General features: G+C 38.3%; 1 long non-coding RNA gene across 1 annotated transcript; it reads right to left on the bottom strand.

The window, feature by feature from the left end:
• Positions 1 to 1,786: 1,786 nt before the first annotated feature.
• LOC145677849 (uncharacterized) lies at positions 1,787 to 24,052 on the bottom strand. Its single transcript, XR_014130057.1, has 2 exons — positions 23,427 to 24,052; positions 1,787 to 2,807 (listed from the first exon to the last, which is right to left on the bottom strand). It is a non-coding gene; the product is annotated as an uncharacterized LOC145677849 (long non-coding RNA).

The following is a 24,052-nucleotide window of genomic DNA, read 5'->3' on the forward strand; positions in this document are numbered from 1 at the left end:
TAAGAGTGTAGATGATAGATTATGAATATTCTATCAAGTTTACCATAAATAAATATTATCTTTTATAAAAGGTTGCATCCGACAATAATTTCAAGATTTAGAAAGTAAAAACGAAAATATTTTAAACACAGTATGAGTTGATGCTAGTCTTAATTATAATTACTAATTACTTTTGGCCACTGCTGAGGAGGGAAATGAACAGAGACGCTACTTTTAGCTTGCATGTCATATTGTAAAATGTACATTTCTTAACAAGATCTGCGAAGGTACTTTTAAAATATGCCATTACAGATATAAAATTGATTACAAGATACATCAATCACAACCGTCATATCGTCGCTATATAACAAAAGGGTGTAAGCGACACTTGCATTCCCTATGAGATATTGAATAAATACTTCATCCCATATCAATGGGGAGTTACACAGTGGATAAACGTCATTGTACGCGATGCGTAAATCGACGTAGTTAAGAGAGCAGACATGAAACACGGACGAATGCATAGAATTTTATAAGTCCACGGAAAAGATCAAGAGAGTTCATTTTTGGTCTAAACATGTACCAACGCTTTTGAGTTGTGCTGTAGATAAATTACCAGAAATCTCAAAGCATTAAATATCTGCATTATAAATAATTGTGGTCAAAGGAATAAACATGAAGATGTAGTGAGCGAGTTGAAAACGCATCACGCGCGAGATACTCCCCCCCCCCCCACAAAAAAAAAAAAAAAAAAAAAGCCGTAATGATAAACGAGTCGGCAACAAATGGTTTGGCGACATATCATATCACATTTCCCTCCTCTATCCGCGTAGCAAGTTTGGGCTCAACCGGACGTAACAGTTGACAGTATTGCAGCAACGAGTGAACATGTCAACTGCGTTCTAGCGGGAAAATGTCTAGAGTGAAAACTGAGCAAAGATCACCACCAAAGTTCTTTTGATCGGCCACAGAAATATTACAAATGTTGACTCAGGCTTATGGGAATAATACTTTAGGACACACGTGTTTGAATGCCATAAATGGTTTTTAGAGGAAATAGACAATGTGGAAAATGATGAACATTCAGAGCGCCGAAGATCTGCGATTACTGACTAAAACATTGGCAAAGTTCGTGAATTGATCTGGAGTGACCGAAGATTGAGTGTTTATGCAGTGGCTGAGTTGATTAATTTGGATAGGGAAACTTTTCGACGCATAGAAATAGAACATGAGGAAAATTTGTGCGAAGGTTGTTCCAAAAGTTGTCCGATGACCAAAAACAGTGCTGTACAGACGTGTGTATGGGCACGCTAGAAAACATCAGAATGAGTCAAACTTGTTGGAATCTGTTGTTACTTGTGATGGAACATGGATTTTTACCTACGACCCTCAAAGTAAGCGTCAGTCGACGCAGTGGAAGTGTCCAGAATCTCCAAGATCATAAAAAAATCACATGTCACGGTAAAAATTCAAGGCAATGTTCCTTGTTGTCTTCGACATTAATAAAACTGTAATGATTGAATGGGTTCCCAGTAATCAAACTGTTAAGTAGCACTATTACATTGAGGTACCGAAAAAAAACCTTATGTAGCATGCTTTTGAAAAATACTATATTTTATCATGTTTAGATCCTCGTGGCTTCTCCCTTGGTCTCTTCGTTCGTCAAGTCCTAGTAAGAGAGAGATATTTTCAAAACACGCGCGGAAGGTGATGTAGATCAGAATCTTTGGGACTTGTGTAACAAATTCCTGACTGAAGTAAATGTTTACGGGATAAGATCCACGAGTCGACTTCTTTTTGCGGCGATGAACCTTAAGTTATTAAGCCACGGCATGAAATATCAAGTCTGAATCCAGTACCAAAATAAGAATTTGGCAGCCATTTTCCTTTGCAATTCGAAGGCAAAGTAAAAGCTAAATGCCTGCCGACCGGAAATTCCGAGCCCTGTATTAAGCCACATAGAGCTAGTTAGTAACCCTTAGGAACCAAAATCTTTGAGAAGTGAAAAATATTAATTCTAGAAAGAAGACACTTCGCTTCATCAGATCCTGGCTCAGCACTTAAGAAGTAAAACCTCAATTTTCGCGCTTACGCCCTTTTGTCATTTAAGAGACCACACAAGCAAGAGTAAAGCACTTAATATTTCTCCTACCCACTGTCTTTAAATATTGCCACAGACATTTATACGCTAACGAAATTTAATTAAACCATGCAGCAATAAAACAAGTTCAAGTGCGGACTAAAATCATCATGATTACTGCTTTGGTAGTAAAATATTGATGTATTCAATATTCTATATGATTTAACTGTCTGTTCTACCTTAATTCATTCAATATAACACTGTTAAACAGCTTTTAATATTTCTGTGATTATCTAATATTTGAAACTACTACCTAAACGCTATAGGAAAGTTTTTAATATATGTTTACAATATATACAATTAAACGCATTTACTATACCGAGAAAATCACATGTACAGATATAAGTACCTCACTATTTCTTTCTTTTTAAAAAGTTTACAAAGATTTAAATCTCCTTCGACACGAAAAGAAGGATTAAAAACGACAAATATAAAAAAAATCGTTTAAAAGAAAATAAAAACAGTATTTATCATGTCTGCTGGAAGTGTTCTACATTCAGTGTAAGAAAATTAGCTTTACAAAATTTTCTAACGTATAAAACGCTGCGATTTCCTGTTGCTGCATCAGCATATGCACTGAAATTAGTGTATGCACTTTTCATTCAACACAGAGTTCAAAACTCTCCACCTCTGCAAGCTCAGAATTGAACGACGATGCCCATTTCTCGAACTGTCTTTTTTCTTTTCTCTGAAATAGCAAGAAAAAAACATCCTTGAATAACCTTGCTTTATTAAATTAACGTCATTTATAAATTATTAAAACTTGAAATCTCACCCTATTGTTGACACATGATCTTCCTTGGAAAATGTCTTCCAGATAAAAGGAGGAAGAAAAAAGTGGAAACTGTATGGAGATTTATTAAAATGCTGTTTGATAATTATTATTTAAGTCTCACTCATGCTGTAAAGCCTCAGTAAGATTAAAATTCACTCTCACTTTTCATGGCTGGAACTATAAGAGTAATGGAAGTCTACCCACTTTGAATATTGATGCTCGTTTGTTTACCTAAAATCTTCCTTATAATTGTTCAATCACGCTCATACACCTATATGTAAGAGCACCAACACATATATATGTATGCATTGAATTTCAACCTGGCTATACAACTGGTCCGAAAGAATATATCAATTCTTATCAACTTAATGGAATACCTGAGAAAAATGTAGCATATCATAAGACGCTGGACACTTTTCGCCCTCAGAACAGTTCTATTGCGTCGTAGAATGGGGTCATAGAGGTTAATAGTGGTAGGAAATGGAATATTAAACCATTTTGTGTGCAGTGTATTACTCAGTTCCATAAGAGAGGATGGAGGGGAAAAACTACGCTGGATTCGTGTCTCCAAAACACACTACAGATTTTCAATTATGTTTATGTTCAGGGATTGGATGGGCCAGGGGAGATATTCAACTTCATTCCAATGTTCTTCAAACGACGGCGCAACAGCTCTACCTGTAGGTCCATTACATCGTGGTGTATGGAATCATTAGTCGAAAAGAAGATCTGGACCATAGGATACACAGTCTCCTATCAGGGTTCCTATAGATTTTTGTAAACTGTTTTCCATGACTTTTCCTAACAGAGGTTTATCTATTTTTCTGACATAACTTTCCACTTTCTCGTAACTCCATTAGTTTAGCTAGATACCGAAACTGAAGGTAGGGCACTAATTTCCTATAAAATAGGTCGGTTTAGAAAACATGCGTGACTCTATATTTTGTATCAGGCAAGCACACACTGAATTCGGTTAATTATGATATTAACACTATCAAATGTTTAGGAGTTTCAGGTCTAGTTCCGATGACTATCATTAAATCCTAATGAAATTTATACAAAATTTACCACGAGAACATACTTCTTCAAACAAAAAGTAAATCAACGAAAATGGCGCACTTATGTCGAAATTATGCATGATCATACACAATTATAGTATGAACACTATCAGCCATTGAGAGGTTCCATGGTCTAGCTCCGAAGACTACGCTTAGATTTTTGTGGAACAAACAAAAAAGAATATTCCTTCAAAAATAAATAAATAAAATCAGTCTGTCTGTGTCAAAGACTTATGCTTGAACATACCCATAACACACAAACACACACATATTATATATATGTACATACAGGGGGTGTACAAAAAAATCTAAAAACACTTCATACAGGACACGTAAGTTTGGCTCTCCACTGTACAACACACGTTGCGGTTGCCGATCGTTTTTTTGTTTTCAATGTGTCATATGGACCTTCCGTCAGCAGTAACCAGTTCACCTGTGAGTGTCGTGGTATGAAAGTGGTGCGGTCAAATAGGCGACCTGACAGACTTCCAAAGAGGAATGATTGTAGGTGCCCGTCTGGTTGGAGCTTCAGTGGCAACAGCAGCGAACATTGTTGGGGTATCAAAAGGCACTGTGTCCAATATCACGAGGGCATACACAATTCATGGGCAAACAACGTCTGCAAAGCACAACAGTGGTCGACAGACAATCCTGTCAGATAGGGACTGGAGGGGATTAAAACGGATTGTAGAAGCTAAAAAGAAGACCACTGCAATGAAAATTACGTCTGAACACAATTCCGGCCTACAGAACCCGGTTTAATCGAAAACAGTGCGACCGGAACTTCATAAAATGAAAATTCATGGCAGGGCCGCTATCGCCAAACCCCTGGTCACAGCAGTGGAAACATGTAATGTGGTCCGATGAATCGACCTTCATTTTGTTTCCAACAACCGATCGTGTTTACTGGAGAACACCGTCGCAGGCCTATGATACAGACTGTCTGCTCCCAACTGTAAAGCATGGGGGTGACTCTGTTACAGTATGGGCAGTGATATCGTGGTTTCCTGCAGGTCCCATCATAGTCCTGCATGGAAGATGAATGCTAAGGCGTATGAGGCCGTTTTGGGGGACCAGGTTCTACCCATGGCCTAAATATTGTTCCCTGATAGTGATGGCATCTACCAAGATGATTTGGCACCCTGTCACGCTGGAAAAACGGTGAAATCATGGTTTGAGGAGCATGACCAAGAGCTATCACACCTCCCCTGGGTCTCACAATCACCAGATCTGAACATCATTGAGCCATTGTGGTCTGAGTTAGAAAGGCGTGTTCGGTCTCATTACCCTCCACCGGCATCCCTTAAGGAACTGGAGCAAGTTTTGGAGGAACAATGGCATAAAATTCCACACACCAAGATTCAGGAGCTGTATACGTCCATTCCACGTCGGATACAAGCTGTTTTGGACGCAAAAGGAGGCCCCACACCATACTAGGTATGATTTTCACACTTTTGCAAGCGTTTTAGATTTCTTTGTTCAACCCCTGTATATATAAATGGGTCGAACTGAAAACAACCTCGTCCTGTTTTTAAAGTCAGTTAAAGTGACGTATGTCACTCAGTTGAGAAGGATGCCACTCTGTCTACATTAAGGAATTCAAGATACTGTAGGTCAACTGATTTCAGAGTTGAGAACCTAATCAAAAATCATACACACCTTGATATAACCTTTATTCTATTGTATGATTTCTAAATCCCAATAACCTTATTACTTTAAATTTGCCTTCATTATCCAGATCGATTACTTTGTTTCTCTGACAATAGAGAATTTTTCAGTAACTCTTTGACTTTCTAAGTCTATGGAAATCCTGCCTAAAATGGCGACATAATCACGAGCAGTGACGCGACCAGTAAGCGTCAGCACAGTACACACTGAACACCCTGATACTGTGGCCCATAGCATCATAGATCCGCCGTCATGTTTCACGGTTAGGTGGATGCATTGTGGATCATACGCTTCTTTGGGTGTCTATTAAACATCAACATGGCCCGTGGTTTGGTAGAAGATGAACGATGACTTATCTAACCATATCACATATGTTTCCAGTGATCAGCAGTCCATATTCCATGTTTGCGGCACCATTGTGTTGTACCAATGCGTAATGCTCCCGTATCAGCGGTTTCACCCGTACAATCCGATTCTCTATATCCATGTCATGTAACTCGTAGCGGACTGGGAAGAGGCGCAGCTTGAGTTGCTCCGTCACTTGCATCGCACTCACACGACGGTTCTGAGCAGCAACCGCTTTAATACTCGGTGGAACCTGTCACTGAAAGTTTTCTTCCGACCACTATTCCTCTTCGTCGATGTGGTTTACCTCGACGTCACCACGTTGGACACTGTCCCTCGCTACACACCCAGCACACTTGCCACTTTCTTCACACTGGCACCACATAACCGAGCGGCAACAATTTGTTCTCTTGTGAAACTAGAGAAGTCGCTCATTTTACGTTATCACTGTCTGCTCAGTTCACTGCACATTACTGTTCCTCACATAATATGGAGTTTGCCTGGACACATCATCACCAACAGCCAGGTGCTGCAGTTGCCAGCCTAGACGTCTCATGTGCTTCGAAATCCAAGTGTTTCCGTTACATTGATAAGAATCTGTACTTCAAAGGTCAATATATTAGCCGTTCTGGAGATGTAGAGGTACAAATCCGTTTCATAAACTTTCCCCCTCTTTTGAGCTACTGATGGTACAATCTTGTTCAAATATGATCACAATAAGAATGCGTATGTACCGCATGGACATTGTTAGCAGTGTTAGGTGATTGTACCACGACAGGCGGGATAGAACAAAGGCGTGTGTTGAAGCGGGAAGACTGTGATGATGTAAAATGGGAGACTTCTCTAAATTTCAAAGAGGACAAACTGTAGCTGTTAATTGGCGCACGTGTACCTAAATTTGCCCGTGTTTTAGATGTGTTACGAGGAACAGTGTCCAAGGACGACGGCCTACAGAACTCATAACAAAACAACATTGAAGAAAAGTAATAGTGGACGGTAGAGAAACCTGTGACAGGAATCGTTGAGCGAGCGTATTACAAGTGACTAAGGAACTCAATCAGCATCTGATACAGCATACTGCGACAATCACAATCCGACGCAAGTTGCACAATCTGAACATCCACGGTCTGGTTCCAAGTTACTAGCAGCTTATCACTAGTAACACTTTAGCGCGAAGAAAGTGGTGCCGACAAGCAAAGTGCCAATTGCTGGCAATGTGTGGTACAGTCCAACAAACAAATGTTCCCACGTGGCACTGTGATCAATATTTTGCATTCTTCCATCTACATCTTTTATATAGAATTCGTCTTAACTCAAAGCCTCGCACAAAATTCGAATGTCTCGTATGGGCATTTTAGGGAACTACTCTGGAGCAAACATGTAAAAACGCTGAAACAAATGCTTAATTATTTTTAGATGGAAAGTACAAACCAGATTTCATGGCTCTAACCTTCAGAAGGATTTCGAGATATTGACTCATTATAATAATTGTAATCCCCGCGCCTTTTTCTACCCACCCTCTTTAAGGTCAAATATGTCAAAAAGGTTTAAATACTTATTTAATTATTTTAAATGAGAAATTCAAATACAGAATCTCTAACCAAAATAGATTCCGAGATATTGGCATCTTATTACAATTGTATTCCCCACCCCTCTTCTTCCTTTCTAGGTCAAATATCAAAACACGTTGAAACACGGGTTCAATTATCTTAAGTAAAAAGTCCATATACCACATTTGATGTCTTTAACCCTTAGAGACTCCGAAATATGGACATTTTAATATAATACTTGCCACCTCTATTTCCCGCCCCTTCCTCGTCCAATTTCCAAAAATATTTCCTTAGTGGTACCCAGGGCCGTGCTGGGATACTAATTAGGGCGGTGGACAAGTCTACTAAGAGGGCGCCCATACAAACGGGAATATATATATATATATATATATATATATATATATATGAGAGAGAGAGACTTTGAAAGAGTATGGGTGCCATTTTATATCAAAATCACCACCAAATTTGTTTTAATATCAACGTAAATAGCTAACCTCGAATCGAAATCCTCTTTACTACAGAAAAACTTTTAGTTTCTGTAATAACATTTCTGTCAAATAAAAGGAAGCTAAATGTATCAAAAACTTAATATAGCACGCCTATGAACGCAGGAGGCTCATTGCCGCGTTTACAAAAGCTCTCCATTGATTTCTACTTTATATTTCAATCTCTGCGAGAACCATTTTAATATTGTCCTCCCATCTGCGCCTCGGTCTACCTAAAGGTCATTTTCCTATTTGGATTTCCAGTTACAACTTCGAAAGCGTTTCTATTTTCTTCCATTCTGGCTACATAACCTGACCACTTGAGCCTCCTAGACTTGATGACCCTGACAATGTTTGATAAACGGTATTAAAAAAAGGAGTTCCTCCTTATGAAGTTTCCGACTTTCCCCATTCCCGTTCCTTTTGGAGTTCGAATATTGGTTTAAGAATCTTGTTTTCAAATGCTTTCAGTCTGCGATTTTCCCTCAGATTCAGTGACCATGTTTTGCAACCATACAGCACAACAGGCATGATTATCATTTTATATTTTGAGCTACAAATTCCTCAACAGAATTAGCGACAACAAAAGATTTTTAACTGAATAATAGCACGAAATCCCTGCTTTCAGTTGACATCAAATTTTTTAGTGATTATGGTTTTGGTCTGTTAATAATGATCCTAGATATTTGAAAGTATGCACTTTGTCGAAAGAAAATATTATTTGGTATTGTAACGCATCCATAAAATGCAGTATTACAATCCCGACAAACTTCCATTTATTTAGTTTTCTCTGCATTTACTTTTAAGCCTATATCCCTGCAATCATTAATTAAGATTTCTGCATTCCTTTCTATCATTACCTATTAAATTTACATCATCAGCATACGCTATAACTTGGCAAATACAATTCAGCTTTAGGGCCTGATTGCTGTCTTTGATTTTCCTTATCGTGTTCTCCAGAACATAGTTAAATAATAATGACTACAACGCATCTCCTTGTTTCCTGTCATTCCTAACGTGAAAGCTCGCGAACAAGAATTTCTCTACGCGAACCTTACTTTGGGATTCATTTAAACATATCTTATTTAATCTACCTTTTTCGGCAATGCGAATTCTGTAAGCATGTTGTACAATGTTTCTCTCTTACCAGAGTCTAAAGTCAATAATTGATGTGCCAGGATGTTGTATTCTCTTATTTCTTTTCAAGTATTAGTCGAATGGTAAATATCTGGTCGATAGTTGATCTATTTTACCCAGGGTGCGAATTACCGGGGGTTGAGGGGGATTTTCTCCCTCAATCACATTTTGTTCCCCCAAAAGAAGTCAGCTGAAGTATCTCCACCGTGGGTACTCGCTTCCCCCCCCCTCAAACTATGCTTAGAATAACACCAAATTTCACTGATTTTTGTCATTTCTTGTAAATTTAATCTTCTATCTGTATTTCGAAATGAGCGATGTAAACTATTCACTTTTGGTCATTTCACCGTTGTTTAGTTGAACTATGTTACTATGACTACAGTTGTTATTTGCAACCGTAACCTTGTACCCTTCAGTTCATCGTCGTTCTTGAATTTGAATGTACTAATTACGCATAACAAAGTCACATATGGATTTATAAGTGCTCTTAGTGGTTGGCCAAGAAGAAGTAAACAAATAGCTTCTTCCACCATACTTAGCGAAGTTCGGACATTTCATATTCATTCTCTACATTTGTATTGATTGTCATCTTATTTTTATTTTTGTTATATTTTTTCATTTTCCAGTATATTTTTTGTTAGAACATGTTCCTCAGTCCCTAGTGGTTTGTGTGTATACAACTCAAAAGCTGCGTTTGAATTGTGGTAATTAGCATAGTAATCACTGCCTTTTATAGTTTAAGGAAATGAGCTTTTGAAACTGTACTCAAAATCTGAGATATATTCTCTCGTGGCTATATGTTAACATACACGCTGGGGATGCGCCCCTAGTGAGCAGACATTTGAAGGTGAGTAAGAGCATAATTGAAGATTTCTTTCAGCATTTGCTAATACGACTGGTTCTCCATGTCATTGTCTGTCTGTGTCTGTATAAGCACTTCAACTGGAGGGGGCTTTTTCCATTTTTCTTTTCGCTGCACAGTTTGCTGTCCACGCCAATAATGTTGTCTGAAAAACTTCAATGTAATGTTTTACATTATTTGAATACGTAGCGCATAGTGAATAAACTCATCTGTAACCTAACAGTAAAGTAATTGTAAGTGTTGACTTCTTGAGCTGTCACGGAATCGATATTTAAAATAAAAAAAAAATAAAAATAAAAATAAAAAAAAAAACATGAAAAGTGCAGCTTTAGCGGGGAGTAGAAGCGCAAGCTCGAAATTTGAACTGAGATTTTTTTTCAAATATTTGGCCTTCGATTTGACTTTGATGCCAGAAATCGGAACCAACAACAATCCTTTTCTCGTATGATAGGCTAATACCTAGATTTTTTTTAAAAAAAAGTAAGTCCGGTTTAACTGATAATTTTAGTGGTTTTCATAATACTGAAGTAGTTTTTCTTTTTTCAAGCTGTGTGTAATAACGCGAAATAGAAGATTTCAATATGAGTAGAAAAATTAACATATGCTTGTGATCATGGCTATCGCTTGGGCCGAATTATTAAGTAAATGAACCTTAGAGAACTACGGGCACAAGAGTGAGTACATTTAAACACGTTTAGAAAGATTAGGTGTGGTGTGTCCATGTCAAATAATATATACATACATAGTTATTGTCAGTAGATTATTGAATAAATAAATCACTTATTTATTAAAGATGTCATATTTATGTGTGTGTATGGGGGGTAAGACATTATTGTCTCATTTTGAAGTATTGCACCTTCAGACTTTACGTCCTGTTGGCCTAATTTGACCCCCCCCCCCCCCCAATATAGATTATCTAATTCACACACTGATTTTACCTAATTCCATTCTGATAATCTCCAATAATTTCATCTGCGTATGGAGTCAATCTTGCTAATACATGTTTAAGAGGATTTATTGGATGTTGACAGAAGAGAAATGCCTCGATTATAATTAAATCTGTTTTGTTGTTTTCCTTCTGAACTGGAACAATGATTGATTCACTTCACTCTTATGGTAATTCCTCCTTGTTCCAGATAATGAGAATGAGTTTGTGTATTTTGCTCTACAATTTTTAACCTCCAGGTAAAATTAAGTCAATCAGAATTTCGTCTACACCCGGAGATGTGTGTTTAATTTTTTAAATAGCGATTTCTATTTCTGTCTAGTTAGGTTCTGAATTATACGGTTATGCTGCATGCATTTCACTTTCTCCACGCGCATTAGTTTTTGGCTAGGTGTTAAGCAAATCGTCAAAGAAATCTTTCCATCTATTTAAGATGCTATCTGTATCAGTGAGAACTCTTTCTTTAGGTTCCTTTAATATATAAGCACGAAGTTGATAGCCTTTCTTAAGTTCGTTGATGCATTTATACATGTCCCGAATGTTGTTGTTTTCACTATTATCTTCAAGTTAATTAATTTTAACTTTCAAAAGTCGCGTTTCTTTGTTCTAAAAATTTTAGAAGTTTTCTGCCAGATGACAATGAAATTTTATGTAGTTATTTCGTTCGGATTTTGTAGCCAACGTAGTTTCTTCTGTTTTCTCTACTCTGCTACTTTAGTACATTCCTGGTTGAACCATGGTTTGTTCCTACGTATTTCTGCGTGCTCCAATATTTCTTTTGCTGAAATTTTAATGTTATCTCTAATTTCAACCAAGTATCTTGAACACTAGTGCACTCCGAACCTTCTAAAACCGAGAATCTATTCGACACTTCAATCTGGCTCTCCTCTCACCTGACTCCTTTATTTAAAAATAATAATAATAATAATAATAATAATAATAATAATAATAATAATAATAATAATAATAATAATAAACCGCTCCGTTTTCAGATATTGAATATTTCCTTTATTCCACGATAGTCTCTCTCTTACTATCACAATCAACTCATCTGAACGACCGAACATCAGTTGTGCTAGACCGTTCTTTTCTGTCTACTAAAACATGATCAGTTTGAATATGCGTTTTTCCATCTGATAAAGTCCAAGTATATTTATGAATGTCGCGATGTTGGAATTTTGTAATCTTCACGATAAAGTTTCTGGATATTGCACAGTTCACGAGTCTAACGTCGTTTTCACAACCTTCCTTATGCAAACATTTATTCCCTATAATGGATTTGAAAATACCCTCTGGTCCTAAATCGCATTGAAACAGCCTAACAGAATTTTCATATGGTATTGCAGGAGATTATCAAATACCCATTATATTCTTTCGTAAAAACTGTATTTTTCTAATCGCCATCCTTATTTTCTGTTGGGACATGTGCATTTAAAACAATAATATTACACCACCGACCCTTTAGAGAAGTAAAAGAAAATCTATCATGAACAAATTCAACCTATGTAATTGCTGATATTGCGTATTCGTTTGTGAACGGAAAGCCCTGTTTCTATTTGGTAATTTTTAATTTGTTCCCCGTAAAAGAACGTAAAATTTCCAGACTTGACTTCTCAATTTCCTTCTCGTCTAACTTCCTGATATCCCACTAGGTCCAACCTCTATTTTTAAACTCATTTTTTACAAATTTTAACGCGCCTGCCCTATAGAGACTTCTTATATTTCATGATCTAAATCTCGTGTCGATTTTACTTTGCGGAGTTCGTGCCAAGTTATCAGTTTTGATCCGAGGATTCTGCGGGTTTTTTTTTTTTTTTTTTTTTTTTTTTTTTTTTTTTTTTTTTTTTTTTTTTTTTTTAAGGATGAGGTTGTTAGCCTCACACCAAATTCTCAAGCTGGATTATCACCCCTTGTCTGTCCGCGACAGTTACTCAGTATATTCGCAGCTAATCTCTATATCCCAGAGGCCTTCTCCTCGATTCACAACCTACACGCCGTGCCGTGGTGACAGGAAGACCACATTTTACGGAAATTAATCTTATATATAAAAGAGAACGTACAAAATCCTTTGTTCCCTCATCACGCTAATACGGCTGAACCAATTTCTTTTATTTTTGGGGGGTTATTAGGATTTGGACCCTAGATGGTTTTTATCATATCACTTTAATTTTTAATTACCAGTGTCTTGAGATAATTGACCATTCAAGTGTCCATAACGTACAAATCCTTTGTTATTAGTTCATCATAGGTAAAAATAAACGTATTTATATGCAACCCGCATGACCGTGTCACTCGGCGGGTTAACATAAATGACAGGCGATATACAGCGGAAAATAGCTTGAATCTTCTGTTTAAAATTTTTTAATTGATTTGCTTATTTTTACAGACACTTTTACAATATGCCAGCACCGGGATGACCGCAGCGAAGCGGGGCGGGTTAACATAAATGACAGGCGATATAATGTTAAGATTTACTGCAATCTTCTATGGTTTTTATCATATCACTTGAAAGCGAAAAAGTAAAAATTATCTAAGTAACAAAGTTTATTGCGTTCCGGGGTGACCGCAGCGAAGCGGGGTGAACGCTGCTAGTACAGCTATATTTCAGAAATACAACAGGTACTGATTATCCGAATACTGCTTTAAAACACACAGAAACAATCAATATGCTCGTATATATGGATGCATATTAAGACTGTGAAAGCTACGATGCCGTAAAAATCGTAAATTAGAGACTAGTGTCAGTGTAGTACTACATGCTTCATACGTTTGACTATCCGAACTATTCTTGATGTATGACTGTTTCGTTTTATAGCTATATAACTTTATAATATTTTTATAAGTAATTATACTCTTTACCTGTTTTCTGCCAATAACAACTGTATGAATTTATAGTACAAAACTGAAATACAGAAGAATAAAATTTAAAAAAAAAATAATAATAATAATAATAATAATAATAATAATAATAATAATAATAATGTGATATTTCGCAGGGCATCTTATGTAAAGGGCGCCTTGTATTCTTCACAGGTTCTGTACTGACAGTCAGTATTCGAATTTATTAAACAAAGCTGGTATACAGGATAACTAGAACCACTTATCTATAAAGTGATGTTTCGTAGGGCGCCTTATGTAAAGGGCGCACTGTACCTTTCACGGGTTCTTCGCCAACAGTAACTGTGTGTATTTATTGTACAGAACTGTGGTATCCAGAAGAGTAAATAAAATCGTTCATCTTTGATGTGGTCTCGGAAGGGCGCCTAATGTAAAGGGCGCACTGCATCTTTCGCAGGTTCTTTACCAACAAAACTGTAAGAATTTATTACTAAACACATGTACCTTTATTTATACTATGATAATTTGGAGGGCGCACCGGGACACGTCCCGGTGGGCCAGCACGGGCCTGGTGGTACCTTACGTCATAAATCATATGCACTGTTCAAATTCAAACTGCTTAAGCGGTTTTAGCCTGGGTGTTGATTAGTCAGTTATTCAGGACTTCTTTTACATATAAAAATGTATTTCCAGGAGGCCGTTTATATATATATGATGGACGCCCAAAGAAGCTTATCTCCGAACTGTCTTCTCTCTACCGTGAAACACGGCGTGGCATGATGTTGTGAGATGCAATTTCTTAATATTTCGTGGGTCTTGTGGTTACGCTCACAACACGTACTTGTATACTTACTCCGTGAAGGTATTTTAATACACTACCCGGACATAACTAAGCTTATGTGCAGAAAAGAACCCTGAGACCATCGCTACACAGAAGGGAACATTCCTGATGATGAAGTTAGTATGTGATAGAGTATCCTATGACACTTTAAACCACTCGTCACAGATTGCCTCAAGTAACGTTTGCGGGACTCTGTGGCCGTTTGCGCAAGTTTCGTTAAAGATGCCGAACATTTTGTATAAAGTCCGGAAATTGTCCAGGCCACTGCAGAGTTTGAACCTCACTCTTCTTCCGGCCAGTGGTCAGGTTTGCCCTATGACATGGTGTCACATCCACTACTTGCGTAGTCCTCCGTGGTGTCGCTACTGTCGATAGAACTAATGGTCCGCAGTTACAGTTTCTGTTTTATTCCAATACAGATGCTGGCTACTACAGTTGAGATCTGAATTATTATCATTCACACTTACTCCAAAAGTTTCCTACTAGAATTAGGTCAGAATTAAGTATATTTTAGAAATGCAGGATTTGTAGCTTTACAATTCTTGAAAACTTGGATGCAAGCAACCGAAGGCAGTGAGTAACTTCCAAGTTGGGCGCCAGGGCCATGGTTTCTTTTGTTGCACATACAGACCTTTTTATGTGCTTTTGTTTATCAAGTTTTCGTTTAGTGACGTCAGGGTGAGTGACGTGTATTACCCTACGCCCTCTAGTGACAATACGGAAGGGCAGTTGTAGTAGCGGGATGCACACACACACAGTTACAGTTCGTGTTCTGTATGAGTGCTGTGCGCTGGAAGTTGCTGCTCTGTAGGAAGCAGTCGTATGCAACTATCGTAGAGTGCGGTCAACACAGATCGTGTGCCTATCTAACACAGATCGTAAGTTTAATAGTAAATGAAGCGAGTATAATTACGTGCTCCGGTGTGATTTTTATAGCTACTGAAAGTTAGTGCTGCAGGAAGTTGGGACGTGTATAATATTGGACTCCAGCCTGTGCACAGAACTGACAGTGTGAAAATCACGTCGAATCTTCTAGAAGATAGGAAGATCAAAGGAAGCATTACCTGTAAGAGAAGGTTTTTTCTTTTTATCCAAGACGACGAAAGAAAACCACGCTTGTGGAAATTGAGGTAAGGTACTCACGTATTCTATATAGTTTATATATATATATATATATATATATATATATATATATATATATATATATATATATATAAAATTTCCAACATACTGGTTATGGGCCCAGTGTGCTTAATAAGGCCCAGTGTGCTTCCTGAAATTTTCCGAAACTGCTGTGTCTGGTTTTAAGTGCTTGAATAGTGCAACGAATGGCTTACGCATTATTTTAGGCGTGCTAGTGACATATGCATATTCTAAGTGTAGTGCAACTAGTGTGGTGTGAAGTGCAAATAGATTTATTGCATTTTACGTTTCCTAGTAGTAAAAGTCGAGACGTTTGTATTCAAATACACCTAGTAGGTTAGTTGGTCTGTGTCAGTTTTGTTTTCTTTCTTTAAAACACGAAGATGGATTTGTTAAAGAATATAAAGCCGTTATCGTGTGAGAAAGAGTGGCCCGTATGGAAAAGAAAAATTAGGGACTTATTAGAATACCATGAAGGGACACTAGAAGTTATCGATGGCAAGTTGCGAAAACCGGAACCGTTAGAAGATTCCGCTTCAGAAGCTCAAAAGAAGAAATATAGAGCAGAGGCTGACGTTTACCGGAAAGCTAATAGTTATGCCAAGTCGATGATAACTAGTGCAGTAACGGATGAAGTCTACCAGAAGATAATGGAGAAAGATACGGCTGAAGAAATGTGGTTAGCTTTAAAGAAGCTATTTGAGGCAAGTTCCACAGATCAATTGTTCAAGATTTGTATGGACTTTTTCGCCTTTTCTTGGAGTGAAAGTGAAGATGTTTCCACACACATAGCTAAATTGAACAGTTTGTGGATGGAACTTAACAGTGGATTGAAGGACAAAGGACATACTGAATTACCGGATCTTTTGTTGATCTGTAAAGTGTTACATATCCTACCCAGTACTTTTGAAACTTTCAAATCAAGTTGGATGTTGCTGACCAAAGAAGTACAACGTACGTTTGACGAATTGACTACACAATTGTGTATGTTCGAAAGGAACTTTGTACAGCGGTCACCAATAGGCAAGTACAAGGGTGCGTCTTCAGAGCAAGAAGCATTAGTAGTGAATCCGCCGAAGCAATTACAGAAGAAGGTGAAGAAAGACGATATTTGTAATTACTGCAGACGAAGAGGGCATTGGGTTCGAACGTGCAAAAAGTGGATTGCAGATGGGAAACCGCCTAAGAATGAGAAGAAGAAGAATCAGAAATCTAGTGAAACCAAGTTGACAATTGTCTATTCTGCGAACGAAGAATGTTCTACAGAAGAAAATGGACCTTTCGTTTGGTGGATTGACAATGGTGCAACGAAGCATGTAACACACACACCCGATTTCTTCCTCAATTATCAGAAGTTTGAGAACCCGAGTAGTATTTCAGCAGCAGGTAAAGAGAAGCTGCTTGCATTAGGGAAAGGTGACGTCAAAGTGCTTTCAAAAGTGAAAGGTAAGAAAGTTGACTTAATCCTTACGGATGTGTGGTACGTTCCGAATATTACGAAAAATCTGTTCTCAGTTTTGGCCGCACAGGATAGGAATAGGAATAGTAAATTTACGTCGTCTACCACAGAGTGTTTGTTAGAAGTGGACGGAGTTGTTATCGTTCAAGGCAAAAGAAAAGTACAAGGGGCATTGTTCAAAGCGCAGTTTGAACCAGTACCCTCAAGTAATAGTGAAGAAGTGAATGTTGTGATGTCTGATAAAGCTCTTTTACAATTGTACCATAGCAGATGGGGACATCAGGACAAGCAACATATCAAAGATTTAATGAAGAGCTGAATATTTCTGTGAAAGATGAAAATGTTCTCTGTGACTCTTGTGTTTACGGAAAAGCGCACAGACTACCGTTTAGTAGTAGAAAACCTTCATCTTCAGTGGGACAGTTATTATCAGCAGATGTCTGTGGTCCCTTTAGTGAATCGTTTCAGAAATACAAGTACTTAGCTATATTCAGAGACGATTATTCAAAGTACAGGTTTGGTGTTTTTCTACATCAAAAATCAGAAGTGAAAGATGCCTTGAAACAGGTGTTAGCCAGTGCCAAGGCAGAAGGACATACCATTAGAGAGTTTCTTAGCGACAACGGAGGAGAATTCGATAATGCCGAAGTACGGAAGATACTCAAGGAGTATGGCATCCATCAACGGTTCACAGCGCCTTATACACCGGAACAAAATGGGGGTAGTGAGCGTGAGAATAGAACCATTGTGGAAATGGCAAGAACATTTCTTTACTCTAACCAAGAAGTGCAATTTCCGCAAGAGATGTGGGCAGAAATGGCCTTAACAGCGATCTACATTCTTAACAGGACCGGAAAATCTTCACAAAAAGGTGTCAGTCCATATGAACTCTGGAAGCAGAAGAGACCAAGGATTAAGCATATGAGACAGATCGGTTGCAAGTGTTATGTGCACATTCCGGTACAAAAAAGAAGAAAGATGGACAGGAAAGCCAAGCAAGGATATCTCATTGGTTACAATGGAGATGAAGCATATCGAGTCTGGATTAAAGAAGAAAGAAGAGTTATTATCTCCAGAGACGTCATTTTCAAAGAAAGTACACTTGAAGAAACTTCTAGAGAAGAAGTACAAGTACGAACAAGGGACGTTCAGAGTAGAGAACCGGAAGAGATCTCAAAACCTATAGTCGAGCAAGAATCGGCAAAAATTAAAGAAGATAGACCGCTAGTGTTTCCCAAGTCGAGTACGGAAGAGAAATTTAATGGTCAGGACATTGTGTTGCGAGACCGAGCGACTCTGAAGAAACCTGCAAAATACGACGATTATGTGATGGCCGTAGAAGAGTTAGTTAATGACTTAGACAGTCCAAGTTCCTATGACGAAGCCATACAAAGCAAAGAAAGTTTTGAATGGAAGAAGGCAATGGACAAGGAAATGGAGTCGTTGCGCGAGAATGAGACATGGGAACTATGTGATTTACCGCAAGGAAAAAAGGCAATTCCATGTAAATGGGTGTACAAGGTTAAGAATAACCCAGATGGTAGCATTGAGAAATACAAAGCAAGACTAGTGGCGAAAGGTTTTAGTCAGAAGAAAGACATCGACTACAAGCAGACTTTCAGTCCAGTGGCAAAACTTGGTACAATAAGAGCCATGTTGAGTGTAGCAGCGAATGAGGGACTACATCTACTTCAATTTGATGTGTCCACAGCTTTTCTCTATGGAAATCTAGAAGAAGAAATATATATAAAGCAGCCAGAAGGGTACCAAGATGGCTCAGAAAAGGTGTGCAAACTTAAGAGAAGTCTGTACGGATTGAAGCAAGCACCCCGTTGTTGGAACAGACGGTTTGGTGATTTCTTGCTTAATCAGGGTTTTACGAAAAGTGATGCTGATCCATGCCTTTTTATTCGGGAAAGAGATACGGATAAAATTCTCTTAATTCTTTATGTGCATGATGGCCTGGTCGCATTTAGTAATAAAGAAAAAGTTGATGAATTCCTAGCGACACTGAAAAGCGAATTCAAGATAACTGTTCAAGTAGAGGCTCACTACTTCCTGGGATTGGAAATAGAGAGGCGTGACAATGGCGATATCAAGATACATCAGACAGCATACACCAAAAGACTGCTTCACAAGTTCCATTTTGATGCGTGTAGAGCAGTAACAACACCTGTTATTAAAATGAAAACATCTGAAGAAAAGGTAAACAGAGACTATCCTTATCGCAAGGCAGTGGGTTGTTTGATGTATCTCATGCTAGGTACGAGACCAGATATTGCCTACAGTGTGAGTGTGCTTTCAAGAACGCTTGAACATCCTACAGACACTGATGTAATGAGACTAAAACGTGTATTTAGATACATAAGAGGTACTGTTGAGCTAGGAATTGTTTATCAGCATAACAAGAATACAGGTATTCTTGAATGATTCAGTGATGCTGACTTTGCTGGTTGTGAGAAAACAGGGAAGTCAACCACGGGAGTTCTTGTGCTTTATTCTGGTGGAAGTATAAGTTGGCTGAGTCAACGTCAAAGTATGGTAACGACCTCAACCACAGAAGCTGAACTAGTAGCAGCTACAGAGGCGGCGAAGGAAGTCATCTGGCTAAAACGGCTTTTCCAAGAGATTACACAGCTGGAGAAGATGCCCGTCATTCAAGTCGATAACAGCGCAGCGGTGAGACTTGCAGAGAACCCGGAATTCCACAAGAGGACCAAACATATTCAGACCAAGCAGTTCTTTATTCGCGAAAAGGTGACTCAAGAAGAATTAGGGGTGAACCAGATCTCAACACAAGAACAGCTAGCAGATTTGCTGACAAAGCCTCTCATGAGAAATAGGTTAGCACTACTTTGTAACAAGATAGGCCTTGTAAATTAGAACATAGTTAGTTGTACATTAATTGTATATATATGTAAGTAACTCAATATTGTTATCCATGTATAATAATATTGACGAAAACTTGTCAATAAGGGAAAGTGTTGCACATACAGACCTTTTTATGTGCTTTTGTTTATCAAGTTTTCGTTTAGTGACGTCAGGGTGAGTGACGTGTATTACCCTACGCCCTCTAGTGACAATACGGAAGGGCAGTTGTAGTAGCGGGATGCACACACACACAGTTACAGTTCGTGTTCTGTATGAGTGCTGTGCACTGGAAGTTGCTGCTCTGTAGGAAGCAGTCGTATGCAACTATCGTAGAGTGCGGTCAACACAGATCGTGTGCCTATCTAACACAGATCGTAAGTTTAATAGTAAATGAAGCGAGTATAATTACGTGCTCCGGTGTGATTTTTATAGCTACTGAAAGTTAGTGCTGCAGGAAGTTGGGACGTGTATAATATTGGACTCCAGCCTGTGCACAGGACTGACAGTGTGAAAATCATGTCGAATCTTCTAGAAGATAGGAAGATCAAAGGAAGCATTACCTGTAAGAGAAGGTTTTTTCTTTTTATCCAAGACGACGAAAGAAAACCACGCTTGTGGAAATTGAGGTAAGGTACTCACGTATTCTATATAGTTTTTTTTTCTTTCTTTTTATAAAATTTCCAACATCTTTTAGATCTTGACAACATAGTTTTGTTAAACGTTTCTTTCGTTTTACTAAGACTACATACAGCCGACTGAAAAATTACCATAATTGTGAGACCCACTAGTAATACTTTTTAGATATATGTACAATTCTGCTAAAAGAATGCGAAAGACGCAGCTTAATTGAAATATCTCTACCGAAAGAGTTGCGGAGCAGAATAACATTTAAATCAATATTATAACTAAAATGCTTTATATTCTCCGTGGAAATGTTGACTTATCTAACTTAAATAAATATCCACTACTGCAACTAAATGTAAGCTTCACAATTATTTTCAAGCACCACTTCAATTTTTAATCCTTAAAACCACGTTACAATAAATAGGACAAAAAGGAAGTGGAAAGAAGCAGATTGGATAAAGAAGGTAGGAAGAGATATGTTGATGAACTAAACAGGGGGCTTACCTATTAATGAATCACGGCAGAGAATTTTGGATAGCATACAGAGCAAGATTGAATTGAAAAAAAGGCCTTATAAGAACCAAAAAAGGCGGCATGTGATTGGTTGGGAAATGGACACAGGGACCTACGGAATTGTCTGAAGGCTTCAGCCAATAGAATTTAGACTTTTTTATTAGGATGAGTATACAGAGGTTGTTCAGCCTACGTTTGGCCGATTTCGTTCCTTCCCCCTCCCGGGCAGAATGGGAGAATGGGACCCGACCTGACTCGTGGCGTCCTGCAGTATTGTGCAGTGGCTTCCTGGGAACGGAGTTGGTTTTCCGCGCGGACGACAATAACGCACAAAATGGGACCATTATTGTGAGTGTTGTGTTAAATTTGTTTCCAAGTGTGTGGGTTTCCGCTCTGTGACCAAAATGTCGCCCAAACTAAGCCGGTTTTGGGAAGGCTATGTTGCGGCTCTTTATGACGCCCACTTTAGTGTTTCTGTCATTATAAAACAGTGCAAGAAGAATGGTTGCAACATCAGTTTAAGTGGAATAAAAATGTTATTAAAAAGTACAAGGGCAACGAAGGTCCACCATTTGGATCACCAACGAAGTTGCCTAGGAAGCGGGAATGCACCAAGGCCACCTCCACCGTGCAGAGGAAACTTCGCAAAATGGCAATGCAAGAAAATCTGCCAACACAAAGGTGTATGGCTAATCGTCTTGACGTGTCTTTGGGGACTGTGAGCTGGACCTTACACCATCAACTCAAGCTGGAAAAAGTCATGAAAGCTCGCGTCCATCTTCTCACGGATGCTTACCAAAAGGAACGAAAGTGTAACGCCCGAAAGCTGTACGAACGGCAGCTGGCAAAACAAAGGTCGATGAAGCATGGATTTACCTTTCCGACTGCTGCAAACCGAGAGCCATCATGCACCGAGAGAAAGGCGCCAAGAACTTCAGAAGGTGGGTCTGTGTCTGTAAAGAATCCTTCCCAAAAGGGTTCATGGTTGTTACTGGCTACTATTACCGAGGTAAACTAAAGATTCGTAGGGTGGCGAAGAACTGCAAAATAAATTCGCAGTATTTTCAGGAGCAGATCATGCGGCCGATCTACGAGCATGAGATTCCAACAATGTATGGAAATGACGCCAATCTGGTGCGCATTCACATGGACAAGGCTTCATCACATATCTCACGATCGTCCCTCGTATTCTACAGGGAGATGGAGGAGGCAAGTGGTATAAAGGAGATACCTTTCAATGAGGAACCTGTTAAATCTCCAGATGCAAGTCCTATGGACTATTATGGATTTAGATTACTGAAGCGGGCTTTGGGAAAACGGCGTGTGACAACTGGGAACGACTTTGGAAAGCTGTGCAAAGGGAATGGGACAAGATTCCCCTCCCAGTTCTTCAGAGAAGCCTATTACAGTGGAAATTACGCTGTCGGGCTATTGTTAGGAACTAAGGGAAACACATCGAGCACTTACGGACCTGGCGCCATGGAATCTTCTAAATTTTTAGGTCAGTTGAAATCGGCCAAATGTAGACTGACAACCTCTGTATATATGTCTGTATCTTCATTTATGTTCTATACTGTCTGTATAGTGTCTGATAAAGGATATCGTAGATATCTGAAACTGTAACACATTATAGTTTAAAATACAGTGTGTGTTTAAGCTTTGATCAGTATTTCTTTTGTTCGGTATCCAATCCAAAGCCATGGATAGTGTAAAATAGGAAATGAAATGAAATGAAATCTTTAAGTTTTACGTCCCACGGTTATGCCGGTTAGGCTAAAGGAGACGGTTATGATAAAAGATGAGTGAAATGGTGGAATGAAGTGGGAGGAAACGGGAGAACCCCGAGAAAACCCACGAGCACGGTGTTTGTTCACCACAAAGTCCACATGGTGCGAGCTGGGATCGAACCAGGGACCCCAAGCACCACAGGTGAACGCTCTACCACTGAGCCACCGCCCCCCCCCCTTTCAGTGTAAAATAGGAATTAACATTAACTTTTTACACACTACATTGCGATTAGCATTAGTTTTCACTGCACTTATGAATAGTACAACCTTATATCAGTTATCTCCCAACAATTTCATAAAATTCTATACTCTTATCCAGTTTGATGTATTACTTAAAAAAAGTAGATCAACAAAGTAAAAATATTTAGCAAATTAAGACAATTAGGTATTTCTACGTTTATTTACCTCCTTTCGTTTGTCGACATTCTTCTTCTTTGGCTTGTCTTCGTCCTCGTCATGAACTTCATTATCAAATGCAATCACTTTTCGTTTCACAGCTTGAATGTGTCTCTTATCGTACGATCTTCGAGGTGGCTGAAAAATAAGTCATATTTTAAAACGCTTGAAAATGTCATCACATTCACGATAGTAATAAGAAAAAGTTAAATCTGCAAAATATTTTTGTGTCCTTCCTAAAATTTAAAGCAAGTTGTGTTGTAATTCAGAGTTCTATCAATAATATACTGCTGTTATAACAAATGGCATAAGTGATATAAGGTGGAAAATTTTCCGTTCTGTACAAAGTGATCAAGTAACAATTCTTCATTAACCATAAAATTAATTGAATTCATGTATAGAAATGTTAAAAAGTGAAAGACCGTTTAAAGAATCTGAAAATTGTCATGCCTCAGAAAATTTTCCAGTACTATGTAGGAACAAGTGAAACAATTTTTCATGTGTCGGAAAATTTTCATCATTCTGAAGCAAAAAGTAAAGCAACTTTTTATGAATCGGAAAGTTTTATTGTTCTGTTGAAACAAGTGAAAAAACTTTTCATAAGCCGAACAATTTTGAATAGTATGTATAGTGAT

Source organism: Thermobia domestica, unplaced genomic scaffold (genome assembly GCF_964235325.1).
Source record: "Thermobia domestica unplaced genomic scaffold, izTheDome1.hap1.1 HAP1_SCAFFOLD_1473, whole genome shotgun sequence".
NCBI classification, from domain to species: domain Eukaryota; kingdom Metazoa; phylum Arthropoda; class Insecta; order Zygentoma; family Lepismatidae; genus Thermobia; species Thermobia domestica.